General features: G+C 35.9%; 1 pseudogene across 1 annotated transcript; it reads left to right on the top strand.

Moving 5' to 3' along the window:
- Positions 1–1,287: 1,287 nt before the first annotated feature.
- Positions 1,288–3,491, top strand: LOC149567785 ((1S)-1,7-diacetoxy-luvungin A aldo-keto reductase pseudogene; annotated as a pseudogene). The gene is made up of 4 exons (XR_016361415.1): positions 1,288–1,498; positions 1,638–1,817; positions 2,059–2,142; positions 3,330–3,491. The product of XR_016361415.1 is annotated as a (1S)-1,7-diacetoxy-luvungin A aldo-keto reductase pseudogene (transcript).
- Positions 3,492–17,663: the final 14,172 nt, after the last annotated feature.

Genomic DNA, 17,663 nt, shown 5'->3' on the forward strand with positions numbered 1-17,663 from the left:
GTTTAGAGTCCCAAGTTTGACTTCTCTATCAATTTTTTTTGGACCAATCATACTTTCGTGTGAGGGCATTTATTGCCACATATGCAATCTTCTCTTTTCCCAGCATGATTGCATTACTGTTGACAATGCATTAAATCCCACAAAGCATTCATATTAGTGAGAAAAAATAGGATCAGATTTGGGTCGCTAATGCTAGATAGGTCCCTTATTTAGCCCAAATATCTGATTAAGTTTTACCTAAAACTTCAAACTTTCCTTGTCATTGCCACTCCAGGAAAGTTTTCATATTGGAGTTTGTATGAATATTAACACGGCGAGTTTCTTTGCCACAGAAAAACTAACATCAAATTTGAGTCCAACAAAGGGAAATAGTGCAGATCCAATGATTCTGCACGCAATGTAGTCAATGCCAATAGTAAAATTCAATAGGCAATTTTTTAGATAGTTAAAAAAATTAGAGGAGCATTTGACACTAATTTTACTTAAATGGTGATGCTCAGACCAAAAATGGTAGCTGTCTCGATTACCTGCCCATACTGACATAGTCAATTATATGAGCTGAACATAGTCATGAAAAAACACATAAATTAGTTATTATATGCAATTAAAAGATATATAGTTAGATAGGGACATCCATAGGGCATATTGAAGAAATGAAATGGTCATATAGATTTCATATAGGATTTTGAAGATGATAGTGTTCTAAGGCAAAGAATCCATTCATATAACCATAATGACATTAAATGTTTAAGCATGGACAATCATCAAAGAGTTCATGTGCCTCGTCTATATTTCCACATTTTGCATACATGTCGCAATTGGTTTTGGTTCTATGATGACTACTAAGGGGGATGTTGGTCTCAACACAAGAACTAGAGGTACCATCAAGAAAAATGATAAGTGTGGTGATAAACAATGTCAAGACCATTAAAAACTTTAACAAAACTTCTTCCAAGTGGAATTGGAAGCTAGTAGTACCCTCAATAGAGTTAATATGTGATCAAAATCTTTTAATTATTCTTATGTGATCAATGCATACTTATGTAGCTTTTATTTGATTAGTTTATTGTGTTTTCGAAGTTTATTTGGTAAAAGGTGCTTGAGACAAATTTTACATCCTTAGAAATCTAAAGATTTCTATAAAGGAAATGTTGACAGTATCATATGTTTATTTTCTGATGTACTGCTCCTTATATGCTGCACTCATTCTTCTTTATCTATCTGATCATAATATAAACATTGTTGTATATGCTTATTTGCTGATGTACTACTCCTTATACGCTTGTATCTGATACATGAGCCTGTAAGGCTAAGGAAAGGACATACCCATCCGCCAAGGGAGGAAGACTTTTTGCCTTTGGATATCAAATCTACATGGCAAGGCATGGAAAAATGATTTGAATTGGGTCTCACCAAAGCTATTGGGTTGAGCAATTTTTCCTCTAAAAAGATTGAAGATTTGTTGAAATATGCCAAAATTCCTCATGCTGTGAATCAAGTAATGTTGCATTGTTTTCAATTTTTTCTACTATAGTTTTTCACAAAGTTTGCTTATATATATTTTCTCCAAGTTTAATTATCTTCATTTTGTTCAAAATATATAAGAAATTGACCAAAAGTGGTGGAATACATGGCAGGTAGAGATGCACCCAATGTGGCAACAGAAAAAGTTAAGAAAGTATTGTAGTGAGATGAAAATCCACGTATCAACATATTCTCCTTTTGGAGCTCCCAACACTGTATGGGGAACCAATGCGATGATGGACAATCTTGTTGTTCAAGAAATTGCTCAAAAGCATGGAAAGTCTATAGCACAGGTATATAGTTCTATTGTCCTTTGTAGGATATTTTATCTATAAAGTCAAATTGCCTCATTTTTTATGTTGGAGTCTTATACTTAGGAAGACTTGATTTCAAATAGACTCTTTTAAAAACATTTAACTTCACAAATAAACCAAAGATCCATAATAACTAATTTTTAAATTTTTTTTTTGAATGTCAGTCCATATATTGTCTTCTTGCACATTCTTATTATAATGCCTTGCATGTTCTTTGTAGGTTGCGTTGAGGTGGGGAATAGAGCAGGGAGTAAGTGTGATACCTAAGAGCTTTAATAAAGAGAGCATAACTACAAATTTCCAAGTTTGTAGTGTCATATGCCACATACTGTTTTACAAAATGTATCTACTGCAAAGAGACCCCACTTGAAAGAAATCTGTGAAGAGTTTATGAGAACTCTTAAACACTTGATAAGTGGGAGATAATTTCCACAGCAAGTCAAATCACACAGTTAAATCCTGATAGCAATATCATAACTCTTAAACACTTTTTGATGGAATTCTCTCACTGTGTTGGGATTGCATAAATTGAAATGATAACCTTTAAGAGAAAAATAAGTGAATTGGTAAAATCAGAATTCTTGTGAATAAATGAAACTATTTTATCTCAGAGAGAAAATAGTACAAAAATAATGTCCAAGAATTGCAGGCTATGCAGACGACAGATTTTGCAGGACAATCTATGATTTTAGGTATAAATAATTTGTATGATACTAAAATTCATTGTTGAGATTGTTAGAGAAAAATTAATTATAATATGTCTAGGAAACGTCTGAAATGCCAAAGCTTGGAACAGAAAACCTCTTAAGAAAAACATGGATTTTTTTTTAAAACAACGTTAGTAAAAGGTCTTTTATGCAGCCCTATTAAAAGCTTGGGAAAACATAGCAATGAATCATATATAAATTAATAAACAAAGGTACCTGTGAATTGAACCCAAAGTCGAGTTGCAGAGAACAATGCAGTCGATTTATAAGCCTTCTTATTGTGTCGACAACATCTTTTCTCTGGAAATTGGCCTTCGCAATTTGGATGTGATGATGCACACTGTGACTCTATCTCATCCACCCTCAGGGCACTCAACTTTGCATGATTATTCTTATCTGCCAAATGGGTGTTGAGATTGCGGTTGCCAGAAATATTTAGAACACAAGACATGAAAATGAAGAGGACTATCAATTCCTTAATGAATGACCTATCCATTGTATTTGTAGTTCACAAACTTGTAAAGAATCAAAATAGATGTTTGCTCTACCTATTTAGAGAGGAAAGAAACAACTTGGACGTTTGAATTGTTTGTAACTTGAAGGCTTAGAATTCTTCTACTTATAGTGAGTGACCTATGTGAAAAGCAAAGACTAAATTCCCTTAACTGCTCGTGACTAGGCTTTATTACCTATTACATTGGTGCATCTTTAGAGATTTTGACTAGCAAATTCGCACAAGAAGATTTTAACTTCATAAATTTTCTATCCATACCTTTTGCCGCAGACCCTAGAGATGGATTCTGAATGTACAATGCCCTGGTTTCGTGCCACAGACCGCAGAGATGCATTCGTAAATAAAAATTACCCAAATGACCAACACGCTTTTTGTTTTTTTTCCTTATATCCTGTTAACATTGCAATTGCGACGTTGTCGGGTTATAATTGAAAAAAAAGAGCCAAAAATGCTTTTCATTTTCTCGTTGTCACAAATTGATGTTGCAAATGCACCCCTAATGTATTAGTATTTTTGACAAGACTTGACATAACGAATGACATCAGCTTGCATGGTTGGCCAGTAATAACCCACCCTAAGTAGTTTTTGGGCAAGTGCAAGGCCATTAGAATGTGCCCTACAAATGTCATCGTGGACTTCAACGAGTGCCTTTTCAAACTCTTCTAGCTCTAAACACCTAAGTAATGTTCCATCTCGACTCTTCCTATCCAAGTCACCAGAGACCAAAGTGTAATGTGAAGCATTGTAGAGGAGTTAGAATTTTTGGTTGCATGTGAGGGTTTCAAGAATAACCTAATCACACAAGATAATATAGCCACATAGTGGGAGGAATCATGACCTACAATAGTGCAGATCACCTAGTTATCTAAGGAATCATAGGCAGGATGATATTATTCTTTCCCTGGGAACTAAAATCGTGATTCATGTTCTTGTAGTTAGAGGATAGATCCTAAAGTGGTCATAGCATCGGTAGCCTTGTTTCTTGCTCCAAGAATTTGCTGGAATTTCACAAAAGTCAAATAGTTCCTTAGAACATCTATCAACTTCTTGTAAGGTATCAACTTGTCATCCTTTGTTTGATATTCATTGTTCACTTGGTTTATAACAAGTTGAGAATCTCCATAGATGTGCAATTAAGTGATTCTCCATTCAAGAGCCATTTTGATCCCATTTGTTAATGCCTCATATTCTGCAATGTTATTTGCACAAGTGTATAAGATTTTGTAGGATTTTGGGATTGTATATCCATGAGGGGAAATAAAAAAACACCTGCTCCAGCCCCGTTCTGTGTTTGAGAACCATGAAAGAACATTTTCCAAGTTCTCTTAGTGATGTACATAATTGAGGCATCTAGAAACTCAATTTGCATGGGTGTCGTATCCTCTAGTGGAAAATCAACCAATTGGCTAGCTATGGCCTGCCCTTTAATGACTTTATGTTCGACATACTAAATGTCAAATTTTGAAAGAATCATCATCCATTTAGCTAGATGATCAGTAAGCACAAATTTTCTCAATAAATATTTCAAAGGATCAATTTTAGTAATCAGGTGAACTGTATGTGCCAATGTGTAATGTCATAGTTTTTGAGAAGCAAAGATCATTGCAAAGCAAGCTATCTCAATGCTAGTGTAGTTCATTTCATAAGCTACTAAAGTTTGAATGATGTAATATATAGCTCGTTCTTTACTAGTCTTATCAATTTGTGCTAATAATGCTCCTAGAGAAGAGGCTGTAGCTGAGATGTACAAAATCAAGGGTCTTCCTAGAATGGGTGGCATCAAAATTGGAGGTTTAGCCAAGTACCTTTTGATTTGGTCTAGACTTTGTTAACATTTGTCGTTTCTAGATATGAGTAGAGCCTTTATGGAATGTTTTATTAGAAGATTGAGCTTTATCACCCAACTAAGAAATGAATCTCCTTACAGATTGTAGACATCCTTGTAGACTTCTAAGTTGACTTATATTTCTTGGAGGAGGCATTTACATGATAGCTTGGACTATTTTAGGATCTACCTCAATGCCTTTTGCTAAGATAATGTAGCCTAGCAATTTTTGAGATGTGACATTGAAGGTACACTTCTTTGGGTTTAGCCTAAGTTGAAATTATTCCATATAGTCTAATATCAGACTAAGGTCTTCAAGATGTGTGTCTCATTTTCTAGACTTAGCTAGTGTGTCATCAACATAGTCTTCCATATTTTTATGCATTATATCATAGAATATGGTGGTCATTTCTCTTTGATAGGTGGCACTGACATTTTTGAGACTAAAAGGCATGCCATTCTATTAGAAAGTACCCTAGGCAAATGTAAAACTTTTCTTCTCTTGATTAGTTGGAGTAATCTTAATTTGGTTATACTTAGAAAAGCCATCCATGAGAGAGTACATTTTGTAACCCGCCTTCATGTCCACTATCATGTCTATTTTTGGTAGCAAAAAGTCATCCTTGGGGCATGCTTTGTTTAGATCTCTAAAATTAGTACAAACTCAGATAAATTTATCATGTTTAGACACATGTACAATATTGGAAATCCACTCTGCATAGTCAATAGCTCTAATAAAGTTTGCACTCAGGAGTATTTCCAACTCTACTTTGACCAAGAGGGCTACATGTAGATGCATCTTCCTTAGCTTTTGTTTAATAGGTTTTACATTAGGAGGGATAAATAAATGGTGCATGATAAGATCTATGTTATGCCCTGGCATATATGAGTACGTCCATGCAAAATTGATCTTCTTGTCTTGAAAGAATTTGGCAAAATTCTCCTTTTCCTCAGTTGACAATGATAGAGCCACATGGATAATTTTAGGAGATTCCTCTATCCCCAAGTTGATAGGATATGTAGGTTCAATGAGAACTGAAGATGTCTCCTAAAAATAGCTTGGTAGACTACCAAGTACCTTATCCATAGGTGCCTTAAGGAGGTTTTCACTATTAGATATGTCTTTGTTTTTACTTTTTTAAGGTTTAGATACTATCACAATGTTGTTTTCACCATTTGATCACTTGTTTTTTCTTTTAATTTTATGATTAAGGTACTTGATATCTGATTTTGTCATGTTAACCATGGGTTCATTGGCAGAAGAAGTAATGGGTTCAATGTCATTTAGGTAACAAGCAATCTTAGTCATTTTGAAAAGATGGTATTTTAGGTCTTTGATTTTGAACTAAACAATCTATGAGATCAGGTTGAATCAATGAGAGTGATGTGGAACCTTCAAGGTTGTTAATACAAAAAGAGTAATCTTTGGTGACATGTGAAGTCAAGCCTATAGTGAACATTGCAAAGGAGTCTAGATTAGGAATAGACCTAGAGGGACCAACGTGATCCACTAAAGCATGTTGTGAGCCAAACTCATATGATCTATAGTAGACTCTTCGACTACATTCAGTTAGGTTGCATAGGCATGAATGACATCCACTTCTAGCTCACAAGACACATTTGACAGGCTTTCCCATTCATACTCATGAGAGTTTGTACTCTAATCTCTAGCAATTAGATGAGAAATATTTTATCTAATTCGTCCTTTGTTCATGTCTTCATGGTTGGATTCATCTTGTTCTGGTTTTTGAGAAGAGGAAGCTTCAACTTCATTACTGTTAGTTAGTGTTTCTTCTCCCCAAATGAGAGAATTTATAGGCATAAAGTCCTCAACTTATGAAGTGGTAGCAACAAAGGGAGGATTATCATCCTTCAATTCACTAGACATGGGTGCACTTTGATCAAATGTTGGTATGTCATCTTCTAACCCAAAAACTAGGCCAATAGTATCTCGAGTATCAAGGCCTTGAGTATGACTTAAAGGTTCAACTAGAGCTTTTTTGTTACTAGTTAAGGACTTGTGGCCCTAATAGCTCATGTTTGGAGGAAATTTATATCTTTTTCCATAGTGTTTAAGAGAAATGGGAGTAGTGATTGTGACTTCCTCCTCATCTTCCTATTCCTGATAGATCTAATCTTTAATTGCTTGTTCTTCTTTCTCTACTTGTAGAGGAACTGAAGATTGGACAAAGGTGCCAAAAAGAGTCATTGCAGAAGTGGAAGGCTTCGTTTTGGTAGAGGGTTTCCCATAATACCAAGGGGAAATAGTTAAAGTAGCAATAGAGTCTAGAGTGTATTCACCCATACCAAGGTTCATCATTTTCAATTTCTATTCACACTCTATAAAGGATGGTGTTAGCTCATGAGAAGAGCGATTATGTGGAACCAGTGTTTTTGTAGCAGATATTGTATTGATAGACATTGAGTTATCACTAGGGACAAGTATCTTAGTACCATTGAAAGGGAAGTTGATGCACTAATGGTATGTAGAAGGTACTCCTTGCATGTCATGAATCCATGGTTATCCCAATAACAAATTGTATGCAAGTGGTATGTCTAGGACTTGGAAAATGACATCCTTCTCAACTAGACCAACTTTGATTGGAAGCACAATTAGACCTTTGGAAGGTCTTTCGACCTCATCATAGGCTTTTGTAGTGATCTTGTGCCTAGGGTCAATGGAAAATTTGGACATGCCTAACTATTGCATCACATTAAATGAAATGATGTTCAACCTTGCACCATTGTCTATCAAGACTCAACGAATGCAAGTATGGTAGATTTGGACTTTGACACAGAGAGTAAGGTTGTGGGGATGACTGAGAGCTTGGCCATCTTATTCAAAAAAGATGATGTAGTGAGGTGAAGAGATATGTTTCACCATAGCTTGGAATCGTTTTGCATCAATATCTATGGGAACGTTGGTAGGACATAGAGATTTTTCCAGGATATCCTTGTGCAAAGGGGGATAATTTTAATAACTCAAAATGGAAATTTGAGACAATTTATGTTGGAGTTGGTTGACAAGGTCATAGTTGGAAATCCTAGAAGTAGTTGGTTATTTAAAAGATTAAGCATTCTTAGGATCATGAGAAACTTTTAGGACTATTGGGAATATTCAAGATATGACAAGTTACTAAGAGGAGAAGGGTGAATCAGTAACTTTAAATTCTTCCTTTTAAATTTGCCACAAATCAATCTATGCTACTACATGCATTAATACTAAAAGTTAAAACATTCATCACACAAAAGAACACAATATTTTGGTGACCTAGAGACCTTCCAAATAGAAAGTAAAACTGGGGTTGGGATGATACCCACAAAACTTCAATATTGCAGCATAAAGTTGGCCTGTTAAGGCTTACATTGACCACTTTTGGTGATCTGCCCTGTTAGGAGCACAAAGGACTGCTAGGTCCACCTTGTTAGAGTGATGCAGGAGCACCTTTCATGGGAAAATTATTGGAAAAAAAAAAAATTGAAAAAAAAAAAAAAATCTGGAGGAGAGAGAAAGTGACAAAAATTAGAGGAGAAATAATAAAAAAATAAAAAAAGGGAAAAAGGAGAAAAGAAAGGAAAAGAGGATTTCTATTTTCGAGGTGCATAGGTGGCATAATAGAAAAAAAAAAAAAAAAAAAGGTTGTCATTTCATTTATCAAGGTGTGTGGGTAGAATTCTAGAAAGTTATGAATATTGTAGAAAGTTGTGGATATTGTAGAAGGTTGTGGAAGTTGTAGAAGGTTTTGGAGGAATTCTAGAAGCTTGTGGATAAATCATGCATGGGGTGGTAAGTGCCTATTTAAGCAAAGCATATGAGCATTTCTAATCAAGCTCAAGGGGAAGCTTGAGGAGTGGAAGCTCAAGGAGAAGCTTGGAGAAGCTTGAGAGGTGGAAGCTCAAGGAGAAGCTCGAGAAGGAGTAGCTTGGGAAGTAGAAGCTTGGAAAGCTTGGAAGGCTTCAAGGTGTGAAAGAGAGGATAAAGTGAAGAGTGAGTTTTCCTGAGTTTGTAGACAGAGCGCCGAATGTGAGGTAGTTTACAGCAGGATTGTGATGGAGTTGTGAGTGTGTAGACAGAGCGCTGAATGTGAGGCAGTTTACACTTGGATCTTGGATAAAGTTGGAGAAGAGCTAGTGGCTGTGATTTAGAAACAAGGAGGTTGCTTGGTGGCTTGCGAGCACAAGTTGAGATCTTAGAGGTTTCTACTAGAGTGTGGATCTGGACTAGCTTGGGTTTGGATTGGATCTTGAGAGATCTTGTTGCATTCTTTGTCATGAGTTGGTAAGGGTGGTGTGGCCCTTCGTCAGTGGTATCAGAGCGTACCTCTATCAAGTGGTATCAGAGCATAACTACATTATAGAGGATTTACAAACATACAATGAAGTATGCACTCCGTTAAGAGATTTGTACAAAGACTGTTAAGTCTACCTTGTTAGAGGATTTAGAAATTGATTCACCTATTAAGCTCAAGCAATGGATCTACTTAGAACTAATTGTTGATAAGATCCTTTATGCACTGATCACCTTATGTGATGGATATAACCTTTCTTCCTTTGTAATGACCTTGCTGTATTCCTTGAATTGCTGTTGATAATCTTTCGCATGTACTTCTCAAAAAAAATTCATATTACTTCGCTATTGCTTCATACATATGATATCTTACAATACACCTTACATATATACCTTTCAAATTTACAAAATTGCAAGGTCAACCAAAACACAAGTGAACAAATACATTACAAAGTTGGCCCAATAGTAAATAACTCAGGTTCACTGAACTGACTCGGTGACCTTCTGATACACATTGTTCACTGCATTACTCGGCATCATCATGCACTCGGTAGAAGAGAAGGCTTGGCCCATACTAATCACTCGATGTAGTTATGAATTTAGTGACCAGTGGTGACTCGGTAGATGTAGTGTCACTCAATAGATGCTACACACTGAGTTTACCTTGCTTCACTCGGTAAACACTACTGCTTCCAATGCTCGGTTTACACTGAATCTTCATGACACAAGCATACTGCTCGGTAGACACTATGAAGCTTAGTAGACACTGTTGATCTTCATATTTCCTGTATTTTCTCGGTAGCCACTGTCTGCTCAATGTAAATTGTTGAACTCTTCAAAGCTTGGTTAACACTATAATGCTTGGTGAGTGTAGAAAATTAAGTGCTGAGCTCGGTAGCTATATTGATATGGATAAGTGTTGTCACTAATGGTAATACTAACTTAATGCCAATAATCTCCCCCTTTGGCATTAGTGACAAAACACTTATAAGCCAAAACATATGTACATGAATTGACTCACTGATTTTCTAAATTTTGGTTTTTCAAAATTGATTTTTGTAAAGCTGTTGCATATACATTTCTACATATATCTCCTTGATGACACATAATGTATATACAAAGATAATTATGTACATAGCTATACACATATACATGCTAACTCTATTGAGTGCTATCTCCCCCTTTCACTTATATTGATATCTCTCTTTATATACAGAATTTCCCTTTTTTCTTATACTGATATCTCTCCCCCTTTTTGACAATAATGCCAAAGGGCTACATATACTATCTATATAGTTACACCAAAATGAGAGAGAAATTCTTGATGTACCTTAAGAATGAGGGCGAATGAGGTATTCCAATTCTCTTGCATAATTTTGCAGGTGGAGAGAACAATTTGAACTTTTGCTGATAATTTGATCATGTGATCAGCCACTGAGAAGTTTTGATCCTGGACCAATGTCTAGCAATGAGCAATATGTTTATGCATTATATCCATTATTGGCAAGATCATGTTCTGAATATTAATCAAGGTTGCTCTTATTCTTGCTTCTTCTCTTAGAAGTTTTGCTTGCACTTCTGCTAGATATTTCACCTTGGTGTGATGAGAGGAGCTGGAAGAGGGATCAGCCTACAACTTTGATGCACTAGATCTCATATTAGCATCAATCTTATTTATCTTCTCCTTTATTTCATTGGTAAAACTAGACACATCATAAAGTTTGGCAAAAAGTGATGCTGCATTATTAAAAGAATTTTCAAAATTGCCCAAAAATGTGGACAACTCCACTTGTTTGATTGCAATTTGCTGACCAATATGCTCTAGCACCTTTTTATCAAACTTCCTTTCAGTCTTTTCAATTAGCTTCTCTTGTCCAGAGGAGTCCTCATTATATTTTTGTACAACTTCTTCTAACTAAATCAAAATATGTTGAGTGGAATCCACTTCAATACATATAGCATCTGTAATTATATTCTTGGCATTTTCAATTATTTTGTACTCTTTATCCCTTTCAAACCTGAGCTGCTTCTGCATAGCTTTCTTCTCTATGAGTTGACTGGGTAACCTCATTTCTTCAATAGTAGCAGTCTCATAGTCAATCTTAGGTATTATTATCTCTGTGTCTAAGTCAATGTCTTCTTCAATTTCTTTTCCAATGATCAAAAGTTTTAATGGTTGCCTTTGTTTTACTTTAGTGGTTACTGGTTTGACCTTTGGAATAGACACAATAGTAGAGATAAAAGGGCTAGTAGTAAAAAATGGAATAGGTCTTAAGGATTGAATGCCAATAGAAGTACTAACCAAACCAAAAATTGAAACACTTACCAAAAATGGTGCCACACTCGATAGAATACCCATAGAAGTGTCTGAACTAACTGGAATCGAAGTAGATGTAGACAATGTTGATGAAAAAAAAACTATAGAGCTTATTGGAATTGATGAAGACAAAATTGTAGAACTTACTGATGCACTAACTGAAGATGCAGAAGTAGAGGGAGCTAACTTGGTAGCTGAGGACGTAATAGTCAGCTTAGTAGATGCAATGCTTGACACTTCCATTGCAAACACTTGGAGCTGGGAGGTGGCTGGTGAAGATTGATCAATTGATGTTACTATTGTGCTCACAATCTCACTAGTAGAAGCTATCTCCACAGATGTGACAGTATGTGGTGGAGTGTGAGGAAGAGATGCAATTGCTTCTGCTGGAATTCTAACTGGATCATCTTCATCCTTTTCTTCCTCTTATGCTTTTTCCTCCTTTCCTTCTTCATCCATTTCTTCTACTTACTCCTCCTCCTCTTCCTTCTCTTCTTCTTCCTTCTCCTCCATTAGAGCATGCAATTCACCTTCAGTAACTGTGATGGAATGAGTATTGTCATCATCATCATCATCATCATCATCACTATCATCATCTTTAATTATAATAGTTTCATTTGATGGCTTGTTGAGATGATATACATCTCTCTGGACATCTAAGGGATGCTTAACCACTGATTCTATGTTATTAATTAATGTAAAACATGAGTTAAGATTTAGAGTCATTCTACCTTCATGCTCTTTTATTTCCTTCTTTACTTCTATATTAGTCAGATTAGGTACTAACTATCTCAATTGTTGTTCAAAGATGTCTTTTATGGTTTGCACCATGTTCTCCCCTTTGACTTGGAATTTGGCAAAAAGATCTGCATGGATTTGAGGTTGAATTTGAGTAGGGGAGTATTTCCAAATACCCATCTTCTCCACGACTAAGTCCTCAATCTCTTTTTACTTAGCTGGAGTTCAAGTCTCATATTTGAGAACTTTGAAGTTACATATTCCTGCTCCAACTCTTAGTTGTTTCATCCTTTCCTCAAATGTAGGTGGAGAGTGAATGAATACAGGTTCAATTTTACCTTTCCTACCTCTCCTAGAGAATACTGTAGTTGGTTTCTTCTGAGGTTTAGTGATAATCACTTTACCTTTCTTCTTCACTGGTTCCTCTTTTTCTGATTCTTCTTCTTCATCATAATCCTCCTCTCCATCCTCACCCTTGCCCTCGGTAAGCATTAGAGGACCTTTAGCTGTCTTCAATTTGGCAATCCTCTTCTTGCTTCTACTAAGAGCTTGAGGAATCTTGATACCGAGCTCTATCCTCTTCTTGGCTTCCTCGTAAGTGCCAAATGCAAGAAGATTTGGATTGGTTGGCTCATTTACTAAATCCTCAATGATGTCTCTAGCTTCATTAATGTTAATTTCATAAGGCAATGGTTTTACCCATGCCACTCTCAGTATGATTGCTTGAATATACACTCTGTCATAGTCCACCATGAAGCATATGTCATCCTTGTAGTCTTCCACAAGCTTGGGTGGGATTTGGAATCTATTGTTCATTTTCTCCTTGAATGCCTCAAAATAATTATCCAACACCCATTCAAAGTTTTCACCTATTTCTTCAATAAATTCATTTATCTGATAAATAACAGGGGTATCTTTCCTCCATACGACTATGCCCTTAGATGGAAATTTTTTTTGAACATAAAAGAATAATTAGGTAAGCAATGAACCAAAATTGAAGGAATTGTTCTTGGAAGTCTTCACACTTTCAATGTTTTTGTTCAATTGCTTCAGTAATACATCTGACAAATCAAATTCAAGGTTCTTCTTTATAACCTTGTATGGTAGGTCAACTGCCTCACAAGGAATGTTGTTTGATTGAATTGAGCTATAGATCTTATGTGTAATGAGATGGATGCCAAACCTAAGCTCTATGTTAGTGAAATTGTTTAATTTCAAACCTCTATCATCCCACTCAGCTAGGGTTTTCTTCTGCAGTTCCTCCTGACCTAGGGTTCTGGTTGACTTGGCTTTGTTAGTATTGGCAGACCTATAACCTTGTGTATCATCTTCCTTGTAATCAGAATGGGTTGCTCCAACCATAATTTACCATTGTGAAACTGACTCAATATGTATCTTATCTATTTCACTTGGAAATTTTGAGGCATGTGAGGGATATGAGTTAATCCTTTAACTTCCAAATGTTATGCTCGGGTTTCAAAACTTTGTCAACACACATTTCAGCTAGGGTAGTGTCCATTTCTAGTGTCCCTAATTCTTGAATAGAACATTTAAAGTGAGTTTGTATGTCATTAATTAGGAGTACCTTAGGTGGGATATGTGACTGAGCTCCGTACGGATTAAGTGATTCAGCAATGGCTAGAACAATTTTCAGATTAGGTGCTTTCCATTCGACACCCTTAACCAGCATTTCAAAACCCTTCTTTGGTTTAGTGTTGCTTCCATTGGTAGATGCCATCACTGCTTAGTAGATGATAAAATTTGTGAAGATTTTGCTGCTAAATTTCTCAAAAACACTACAATGCTCAGCCCCATTATGACAAAGTGCGTGACAGACTGTCATCCACTAACCTAACTCGGCAAGAGTATTAACTTGACAGACGAACCAAATTTCTCTTATTCGTGACCTCACTCGATAAGGTCTACAACCAACTTTCCTCGGTGGAGTCTAATGCAACTCAGTGAAACATGACCTTTCTGTGATCCTAGTGTATTTGGAATACTGATTGGATCATTTGCATTCCTCATATTTCTTGGAACTACTTATGATTTTGTTGCTAAGTATAGCTCCAATACATTCTTAGGAATTTAGTTTGAGGGGATGGAGTCACCCACTTCTTGAGTGACTTCACTACCATGATTTGAGCTTGTATCCTCAGTAGATTTAGGAATCCATTGCTGACTCATTTGTTTCCTTATATTGTCGACCCTTGCTTTCTTTTCATCTTTAGCTTTGCCTATATTCATGCAATTTTTAGCTATATGACCGAGTTCAGTGCATGTGTAGCACCTTATAGTAGTATCCTTTTTTCTTAGGTAATGCCTTGCAAAATTTATGCTAGTGTGTCCATATTCTCCACAATAATGACATCTGTACCAGGTATTATAGTCCCATCCAAATATTGCCTTTACAAATTGTTCAGCTGGATTGAATGATTTAGATCTGCATTGAGATGCCTTGTGACCATGCCTTTTGCATTTGTGAAATTTACCTTCAAATTTTGGTTTCTCCTTGCATTCATTGGCTTTGTGACCATGCTGATTATAGTTGTAGCTCTTCCCATTAAATTTTGCTTTTCCATTGCTCCAACATTTGTTTGATGTATGGCCAATTTTCCCACAATGATTACAAGAGGGTTTTTGATTCCTTTTTGCACCTTGCTTGGAAGATGCACCTTGTTCTTCATTGTATCCTAGTCCTGCTTTACCTTTTTGCCTATGAAGATTCTGCTCGTTTTGCTGATTCAATTGATTCATGTCTTCTTGTGATTTCAACATTCTCTCATTGATTTGTTTTTCAACATTTAGGTCATTCTTCAAATTTTCAACAATTTTCTTTTCACATCTTAGTTCTCTGATTATTCTTTCATTGATTTCCCTTTCATAATTTAGATCACTTCTTATTCATTCATTCTGTGCTTTGAGAATTCTGATTTCTTCATTTGCTCTAGTGATTTGATCAATGAGGTCTTCATGCTGATTGGACTGATTCTGTTCTTCTTTGTTTCTTGCCTCCAAGTCTTCATTTGCCTTATTCCTTTGTTCCAAAATTTTACATAGTTTGATTGATTAGATTCCTTGTTCTCTTTTGAGTTTTCTTACTTCTTCTTGTAGAGAGCCATTCTTTGCTAGGAGTTCCTTGATTACATCATTAGCTTCATCTGAGCTGCTTGATGAGAAAAATTCTTCAATCTTTTCTTCAACATACTGATGGTCATCCATTTGTCTTGCAAGTTCCTTCCTTCTTTTTAGGGATTGGGAAAGATGCTCCTTTGCTTCTTTGAGTTGAGCTATGGCCATCTCCAGATCTAGCTTTTCATTTTCAATTGCCTTGTCAAGTCTAAATATCTCCATTTGTCCTTAGATCTTTGCTCAAGCTGTTAAAATTTTATCTTGAGAACCATAAAGCTCTGATACCAATTGTTGGGAATATTCAAGATATGACAAGTTACTGAGAGGGGAGGGGTGAATCAGTAACTTTAAATTCTTCCTTTTAAATTTGCCACAAATCAATCTATGCTATTGCATGCATTAGTACTAAAAGTTAAAATATTCATCACACAAAAGAACACAATATTTTGGTGACCTAGAAACCTTCCAAATATAAAGTAAAACTGGGGTGGGGATGATACTGGCAAAACTTCAATATTGTATCATAAAGTTGGCCTATTAAGGCTTACATTGACCACTTTTGGTGATCTACCTTGGTAGGAGGACAAAGGACTGCTAGGTCTACCTTGTTAGAGGATTTACAAACATACAATGAAGTATGCACTTAGTTAAGATATTTGTACAAAGACTATTAAGTCTACCTTGTTAGAGGATTTAGAAACTGATTCACCTATTAAGATGAAGCAATGGATCTACTTACAACTGATTTCTAATAAGATCCTTTATGCACCAATCACCTTATGTGATGGATATAACCTTTCTACCTCTGTAATGACCTTGCTGTATTCCTTGAACTGCTGCTAATAATATTTCGCATGTACTTCTAAAAAATATTTCATATTACTTCACTATTACTTCATACATATGATATCTTATAATACACCTTACATATATACCTTTCAAATTTACAAAACTGCAAGGTCGACCAAAACACAAGTGAACAAATACATTACAAAGTCAGCCCAATAGTAAATAACTTGGGTTCACTGAACTAACTCGGTGACCTTCTGATACATGACATTCACTACATTACTTGGCATCGTCATGCACTCGGTAGAAGAGAAGGCTCGGTCCATACTAATCACTTGATGTAGTTCTAAACTTAGTGACCAGTGGTGACTTGGTAGATGAAGTGTCACTCGGTAGATGCTACACACTGAGTTTACCTTGCTTCACTTGGTAAACACTACTACTTCCAATGCTTGGTTTACATTAAATATTCATGACACAAGATTATTGCTCGATAGACATTGTGAAGCTCGGTAGACACTGCTGATCTTCATATTGCCTATATTTGCTCGGTAGCCACTGCCTACTTGGTGTAAACTACTGAACTCTTCAAAGCTTAGTTAACACTGGAATGCTCAGTGAGTGTAGAAAATTAAGTGCTAAGCTTGGTAGCTATACTGATATGGATAAGTGTTGTCACTAATGGCAATACTAACTTAATGCCAACAAGGACAACCTCAGATTGCCCCCTAGTGACGACATTAAGAGGTTCACTCTATGAAGAGGAAGATTCAACCACTTAGAGTATCACCTTAGGTCTATCATCATTATGGTGTTGGGGAGCATTTCACATTTTTAGGAAAAATTTGGGTCTTTCATCCTTCGGTCAGTTATCATCATTAGAACTTTCCATACATAGATACTCAACTGGCTTAAGCATGCCAATAACATTGTACGTGTCAACATAGGCATAACTGATCTTGGCATCATGATTCTTTTTAATAGCTTTGGAGGTCTCACCTTTCTCATATTTTGGCAAGGGTTGTTTAAAAGATTTGTGGTCAACATTTTTTACGAGGCAATCTATGACAACTATACCAACCTCAATGAGATATTGAATTACATCTTTGAGCTTGAAATAGTTTTTAGTGTTGTGACCCTTGCTTTGGTGATAGCTACAAATGTGATCCTCTCTCCACCATGAGGGTTAGATAGGTGGGTCATAAGGATGGGAATTATCTGGTAGAGTAACCAGCTTGTTTGCAAAGTTTTTAAAGACCATTTCATAAGGCTCAACCATTGGTGTATAAACATGTCATTTTGTTAGATGTTTGTGGTTTCAAACCTTCTTGTTGTTTTTTAGCATGCATAGCATTAGATAGGTTAAAAATAGGTTTTTTGGTCTTAGGAGAGTCCACTACACTATCATTGACAACATATTTATTTTTATTCCAAGGTTTACCTTTGTCTTTTCCATTTCCATTATTATTTTTGTCTTTGTTCACAACAATGTCACCCTTCTTGATAACAACATCC

This window comes from Cupressus sempervirens, chromosome 3 (genome assembly GCF_028749045.1).
Source record: "Cupressus sempervirens isolate cs-2001-9-10 chromosome 3, ASM2874904v1, whole genome shotgun sequence".
NCBI classification, from domain to species: Eukaryota; Viridiplantae; Streptophyta; class Pinopsida; order Cupressales; family Cupressaceae; genus Cupressus; species Cupressus sempervirens.